Here is a 6,000-nt window from a genome sequence, read left to right on the forward strand (position 1 = left end):
CCTTCCGCGCACCCCTTTTCCTTCCCCCTTCGGCCGTCTCCTTTTACGACTCACCCGCGCGCGCCGCCGCCACCGTCGTGATACCATCCATCTTGAATTTGACGTCATCCCACACCAGGGATGAAGTCATCGTTGGGAACGCATATCACGTGCGCATCTTTTCGATTGGTCGAGGTTAGCCGGATGGAGGAGGGGGAACGCGCTCGATTCTCAGACGAGGGGTGCGGGGGAAGGCGAGAAGGGCGCCGAGACGAAGAGTCCTGAGGGGGAGACTCTTCTCCCGCGCGGTGGTTCCCTTCCTCTCCCCTTTGGGAAGCGCCGCCGGGCCATGCTGGGATCGAGACAACGGCGTGAGTCGTGGGAGAGCCGCCCGTGAGATTGCGGGGCGACCGCTACCGTTGAGGCTGACAGAACCGGGGCGGGTATCCTGCGCCGAAGAACGATTTGGAGAGGACGAAGATTTTGTAGAGCTGAGGTTGCAGAAGCAAGCTGTCAAGCACATTGTTTTCGGCTCCAAGATGACCGATTTTCCCGAAGGAGGCAAGCCGAAGAACTTCCAAGTCCAGGCGTTCAAATTGGGGGGAAAGGCGAGAGTTTATCGTTTTGGGGTTTTTGTGTGTGTGTGTGACAGCTCTCGGCCTCTTCCAGAATGCTAGGTTTAAAAAAAAAGTGTACAGCCTGTTGAAACAGAATAAAACCGGTTAAGAACTAAGAAAGCTGTACTTGTCTAAAATAAAGCAGATTCAACCTACAGTCCTCAAAACAGTCAGAAGTAGCAGAATTCGGTATTTTGAGAAAGCCACGCAGTGGCATTTTCCCCACAATAATACAGGTGAAACTCAAAAAAATAGAATATCATGTAAAAGTTCATTTATTTCAGGAATGCAACTTAAAAGGTGAACCTAATATATGAGATAGACTCATTACATGCAAAGCAAGATAGCTCAAGCTGTAATTTGTCATAATTAAGATGATTATGGCTTACAGCTCATGAAAACCCCAAATCCACAATCTCTGAAAATTAGAATATTGTGAAAAGGTTCAATAGTCTAGGCTCAAAGTGTCCCACTCTAATCAGCTAATTAAGCCATAACACCTGCAAAGGGTTCCTGAGCCTTTAAATGGTCTCTCAGTCTGGTTCAGTAGGAGTCACAATCATAGGAAAGACTGCTGACCTGACAGTTGTGCAGAAAACCATCCATGACACCCTCCACAAGGAGGGAAAGGCTCAAAAGGTAATTGCAGAAGAAGTTGGATGTTCCCAAAGTGCTCTATCAAAGCACATTAATAGAAAGTTATGTGGAAGGGAAACGTGTGGAAGAAAAAGCTGCACAAGTAGCAGGGATGACCACGGCCTGGAGAGGATTGTCAGGAAAAGGCCATTCAAAAGTGTTGGGGACTTTCACAAGGAGTGGACTGAGGCTGGAGTCAGTGCATCAAGAGCCACCACACACAGACGGATCCTCAACATGGGCTTCAAATGTCGTATTCCTCTTGTCAAGCCACTCCTGAACGACAAACAACGTCAGAAGTGTCTTACCTGGGCTAAAGAAAAACAGACCTGGTCTGTTGCTCAGTGATCCAAAGTCCTCTTTTCTGATGAGAGCAACTTTTGCATCTCATTTGGAAACCAAATGAGTCTGGAGGAAGAATGGAGAGGTACACACTGCAAGATGCTTGAAGTCCAGTGTGAAGTTTCCACAGTCTGTGTTGATTTGGGGAGCCATGTCATCTGCTGGTGTTGGTCCACTGTGCTTCATTAAGTCCAGGGTCAACGCAGCCGTCTGCCAAGAGATTTTGGAGCACTTCATGCTTCCTTCCGCAGACGAGCTTTATGGGGATGCTGACTTCATTTTCCAGCAGGACTTGGCACCTGTCCACACTGCCAAAAGCACCAAAACCTGGTTCAATGACCGTGGGATTACTGTGCTTGATTGGCCAGCAAACTCCTGACCTGAACCCCATAGAGAATCGATGGGGCATAGCCAAGAGAAAGATGAGAGACATGAGACCGAACAATGCAGAAGAGCTGAAGGCCGCTATTGAAGCATCCTGGTCTTCCATAACACCTCAGCAGTGCCACAGGCTGATAGCTTCCATGCCACACCGCATTGAGGCAGTAATTGCTGCGAAAGGGGCCCAAACCAAGTACTGAGTACATATGCATGCTTATACTTTTCAGAGGTCCGGTATTGTTCTCTGTACAATCCTTGTTTTATTGATTGCATGCAATATTCTGATTTTCTGAGATTGTGGATTTGGGGTTTTCATGAGCTGTAGGCCATAATCATCACAATTATGACAAATCACGGCTTGAACTATCTTGCTTTGCATGTAATGAGTCTATCTCATATATTAATTTCACCTTTTAAGTTGCATTACTGAAATAAATGAACTTTTGCACGATATTCTAATTTTTCCAGTTTCACCTGTAGTAGTGATCTGATTCCCTACTAGTAATATCCCACCAGTATTAATGTGTCTCTGTTTTTTAATACATAGGTATTAAATCTATCCTTGAGTTTTGTTTCATAAGCGCTCTGAACCAGCCATTATACGTAGAACTCGTTAAATTTCTCATGATACATTCTGCACAGAAGTTAAATAAAGCAAATACCATACCGTTTGAGTACGTTCCTTTCCCAGTTTTGATTCATGTACAGTATGCTTTAGATTTTGCTTCATTTTTTTCCCTTTGGGTCATTTCATGCATTCTTTAATAGGCAGGTTAAGTGGTCTGATATACCCATGTTTAAAGGACAATTATTCATAATTCATAGTTATGGACTATAGTAGACAATCAAAAGCCATTGTATAATCAATAAACCAGTCGTTTTGGAACTATCTTGCCTTTTCCATGTTACCAGTGTGATCTGAAGTGTTTTCTGAACGTAAATTGTGTATCTGACAATTTTTGTTCTACATTCTGCAATTGTAAAATCTTGACTGTTATGATGTAAATGCAAGTGTTTCATGGTTGGAATTTTTTTTACCGCTGCCCTTTTCTGGTAGTGGAGTATGAATTTATCTTTTCCAGTCCCTTGGCCACTGTTGTTTTCCATAATTGCTTACAAATGCCAAGTAGCTCTATAACTAATCTTGCAAGTTTTTAAGTTATTTGTTGGGCATTTATCAGCTGAAGTTTTGTATTTAACTATATTCAATATTCTTAGGCCAAAAGTACTGTCGTTTTTTATTCTGGTTTATGTTAAAATTTGAGGCATACCAACTGGCACAATAACCTGATTTTAATAGTGACTTAAAACTGTGAGATCAATATATGTCAGTTTCTTAAATTAATTTTACAATGACTGCAAATCTATTGTTTCTTTTATTTTTTCCTTGTTTTTCCTTTGATTATATCTGTAAATCTAATAAATTAAAAAAGAAAATTACAGAATCTTTTATGCAAAAATAAGTGTCATAAAGGACAAATAAAACAAAAAACTGTATCCCCATAAAAAGCAAAATCAAACTGATGATATAGCAGCTTATTCACTAAAGTAGAATTAGATATACTGGTAACAAAAAGATAAATGGTATCTAAAAAATGTCTCTAAATATAATGTTTTAATTAAATGTAGAAAAATATTCATTCCATGGAAAGCCTTCCATTCAAAATTACTTACATTCCTTCAGGTTTTCTATTTATTAATACATATTTTATAGGGATGTGAAAAAGTTTTTGGGAGAGATCTAAAATGTGATTTTTGCTAATTGTTTTAATGGATAAATTACTCATATGTGTTCTAGATTAGCACCTAGGGGGATAAAACCTGATGAGATAATATCTTTTGCTGTTATCTGGAATTTTTTGAGGCTGTGGAACCTGAGCTAATAGACAGAATTCTCTTGATCTTAACTCTATTATCTATGGGCTTGACCCTCTCCTTATGGTTAGTTAAAGCAGATAGGGAGAAAGCAAGCAGATGAGTTCAGGCAACAGACAAATGGGAAAGTGCCAGCAGCCTCAAGAGAGGAACAGCCCTTCTCAAGGGACCTGCTTTGGTTTCATTATTAACAGATAGATGAGCACAGTGCAGAACAAGTTCACCATGCAATAAATACTAAGAAGATTAACAAGTAGTGCGCTATACCTATTGTCCTCAGTGGGAAGGTGACGGGGCAACAGTTAGTCTGTTGAAGAACTGTGGAATAAATGGTTCATTTAAATATTTGGCAGTCGGAGTTCACTGAAACTCCTTTGATTGCTTTCAAGAATGATTCATGGCAGGACAGGAGTGAAGAAAGTATGGCCACCTTCTATAGACTCTAAATTGTGTAGTTGTTTTTATCCATAATATCTGGACCTGCCTATGAAGACTGGGGGCAAAGACATTTTGTAGCCGTTCTGCTGTTTCCTGAATGAGACCAGTTTAGTAGTTGTGAGAGGAGGGAGAGGTAAGGCCTACAGGTTTTCCATTATTATGTGCTCTAAATTTGGTCCTCTCCCCCAAACATGTTCAACAATCATATAAAACCAATGGGAAAGGTCATCCAATGTAAGATACCATCAGTATGAATGTTTGTTGAAAGATACAAAAGATAAACTGAAAAACTATGAAAGACTAAAAAGGGGGAAAAAAAACTGAACCAAGAAATACTAATAGGAGAAAAAGGACACACGCACACCCTTTTAAAAAAGAAACCACACAAATGAAATAATAGCAATACCAAAGCATAAGATATAAATTAGTGGTATTATGCATCCCTTTGGAGAGCAACTTCACAGTTTGGAGATCCTCTAACACAGGGATGCCAAACTTGTGGCTCGCAAGTCAGATGCATCGAGCTGGCCGCGCCCATGCCCAGTTTAGGGAAGGAAAAAAAGTCACTTTGCATCACATGATGCCACCATGATGATGCAAGTTTGACACCCCTGCTCTTAACACATGACCTTGAAGATGGAAGCTATGACCAGTAGGGCCTGTGCCCAAATTCAGCTATGCATCCTCTACAATAGGGGGCACTAACAATTTGTTCATGCCACTTCACGTATAGCTTACTATGATTTTCAAAATGAAACTTCAAATACTACAAATTGTAGAGTCCCATCTGCTTATGAGATAGACTTGTTATTACCTTGTAACAAAATAATTTTGATAGAAGAGTTGCTCTAGCTTGTGGTTTGTTTCTGAAGGTAGCTATGAATGATTTAGGGCAGGTAACTAGGGAATCTACAAGATCTCATATTTCAAACTGATTCTGTTCACCTAACCTGAGTGAACAGAGAGTGCCTACTAAAGCTTCCACTTACCAAGAAGTAAGGCAGCCAAGATATTCTCTTTGACAGTTTTCAGCTTTGCCCCCTGAGATAAGGGTAACTCCCATCCTCATTGCCTTCCAGAGATTAGCTGTTCTGGAAGTCCATGGGGACTTGGGGAATAGTTATTAATGACCGATGTACTATATAAAGTTAAAAATGATGTAACATAATGTAATATAGTTTCAGATTATTGAGTTTACGGGTCCTATTGAATTGGCTTTTTGTTGCCTTTTGAAGAGTCTTTTAAAAATTGAAGGAATTCCATGAATTGATAGATAAATATATAAATAACATTATAATAACACTTGAATTTTTAAACAAATGCAAAACATAGCAAGTGGTTCAGGGGCATTCCATAAATCTGCATAATTTATAGTTCATTTGAAAAAGACATCTTTAATTTTGTTTTTGTAAGAATCATTTATGTAATATATTTTAACTGAAAGCAGGAAGCTAGGAACAATAAACAATTTAATAAGGCGCTGTGGGAGTTTCTCAGTATAAGGCTTATTAAAGGTAGAGCCTTAAGTGATCAGAAGATGATTCAAAAGATTTCACTATGTTGGCTATGTGTATTTTGCCAAAACAGAAAAAGGAGTGTCCAACTCAAAAAATTGTGACAGAAGTCACAGATTTGCTCATGAGTTTGAGTATGCAGGTAGGTAGATAAGATGTAGAAAAAAAGAGACATAAATCCACACGAACGCACACTGTTTATTTATTTATTTGATTTG

The 6,000-nt window shown here is 39.8% G+C and overlaps 1 protein-coding gene across 6 annotated transcripts in view; it reads right to left on the minus strand.

Annotated features, from left to right (window-relative positions):
• The window catches only part of ZBTB21 (zinc finger and BTB domain containing 21), a 30,584-nt gene extending 26,002 nt beyond the window's left edge, over positions 1-4,582 (minus strand). For 5 of the 6 annotated variants that reach the window (XR_015744356.1, XR_015744357.1, XR_015744355.1 and 2 more), the window contains exon 1: positions 2-214. The gene's annotated coding sequence lies outside the window, so the exon portion shown is untranslated. Of the gene's footprint in view, position 1 lies in introns of all 6 variants that reach the window. The other variant, XM_026713663.2, reaches the window with a different exon arrangement.
• Between the last annotated feature and the right edge of the window lie 1,418 nt (positions 4,583-6,000).

This window comes from Pseudonaja textilis, chromosome 7 (genome assembly GCF_049901715.1).
Source record: "Pseudonaja textilis isolate UNSWEBS1 chromosome 7, rPseTex1.2, whole genome shotgun sequence".
NCBI classification, from domain to species: domain Eukaryota; kingdom Metazoa; phylum Chordata; class Lepidosauria; order Squamata; family Elapidae; genus Pseudonaja; species Pseudonaja textilis.